This window comes from Tupaia chinensis, unplaced genomic scaffold, assembly GCF_000334495.1.
Source record: "Tupaia chinensis unplaced genomic scaffold, TupChi_1.0 Scaffold000644_1, whole genome shotgun sequence".
In the NCBI taxonomy this organism is placed as follows: Eukaryota; Metazoa; Chordata; class Mammalia; order Scandentia; family Tupaiidae; genus Tupaia; species Tupaia belangeri.
The window spans coordinates 6,981,544-6,983,058 of NW_006160165.1; positions in this window are offsets into that span (position 1 = coordinate 6,981,544).

Sequence of the window (1,515 nt, forward strand, 5' to 3'; positions counted from 1 at the left end):
GTGCTCGAGCCGCTCCGCCGGGGGGTGGGGGAGATTTCTTGCTTTCTGTCTCTCTGTCTCTCTCTTTCTGTCTGTCTGGCGAGTACACGTGCCCTACAGCAAAAACCTCTCCTCCAAAAAACCTAGATGATTGGCCGGCACCATGATCAAGTGGTTAAGGGAGTTGGATCCCACTTGACCCACTGTGTGGTTCAAATCCCAGGATGGGAGGCTTGAAAAACACACCAAGGGGGCCAGCAGGTGGCGTGGTGGTTAAGGCGCTGAACTCCTACATGGAGACCGTGGTTTGAGTCCCAGACCTGGTGGCTTGCTTTTTAATTTTCCCTCTCCTTCTCTCTGTCTGTCTCTCTCTGGTCAAAATCAAGCAGGAGAAGAAGAAATAAAATTAAATAATTAAAAAATAAGAACAGAAAGCACGCCAGGCACATGTGTGCCCAAACCCTGACGGCATGGGGACACGGCGACAGGATCACAGCATGCCCACACCGCCCAGGGGTGCTCTCTCCCCGTCTAAGACACGAGCACATGCTCTCTGGGAAATAAAAAACAAAGCAACCCTAGACTATCTGTGGGACAGTAAGTAAAACCTCCATGAAAAAGGCTCAGACACTATGATCTGAAGAAAAACCATTTACAGAATTGTGACACTGAGGATGCCCATACGTAAAACGTGGAAAAACTTACTCTTCAAACATCCCTCCAAAGACACTGAACACAGCAAAACCTAAGCCTGGGCTGGAGGTGTGGGGCTGACCTGAGGCCATCCCCACAGGCCTGCGCCGGGCCCTTCTGGCACAATCCAGCAATTGGCCACCGGCAAGAGGAGCGCCTGCCATTGCTCCTTCCTGCCAGGCTGCGCAGAGTGGCCTGTGCCTGTGCAGGAGGGGAGCCACCCGCTGTTCCAGGTGGAAGCTGCTGCTGCAGGGCAGGGCCCCTCCAGCTGTTCTCTCACTCGGTGCTCGGGATTGCGCCCTTTCCTGGTCTTGGGACAGTTTTCTAATCTGGTTTCTCTGACCTGCGCTTCAAGGTCCTCATCCCCTGCTCTCCCGCCCCTGCTGGCCTGGCCTGTCCCCCTCCTGCTGGCTAGGTGCCCTTTACACCACGTACCATCATCCTCGGGGCCAAGACGTAAGCCTTCTCCGTGCACTGGAGAGGCGGGCACGACCCAGCTCAGGCCTCATGACGGCTCTGCCTTTAGCCAGGCCGGTGCCACCAGGGCCCGGCGCTGGCTCCTCCGGCCTGAGCTGGGCGCTGGGCACCGGCCGCCCCCCGCCCGCCCCGCGCCCTGGGGAGTCCAGCCCTGGCTCTCGCCCAGCCCTCATGACTCAGCCTCTGGCCCCACTGCGGTCCACATCCGACAGGTCCCGGGGCCTGCGCCGCTCCTTAGCACCTGGCGGGCCATCGGCACCGCGCAAGGCTCTGCCCGTGCCTCCCCGCACACAACTCGGAGGAGCGCCCCTCCCGACCTCCCCGCCGCGCCGGCGTCCCGCAAACCCGCCGTCCTCCCCCCGCGCT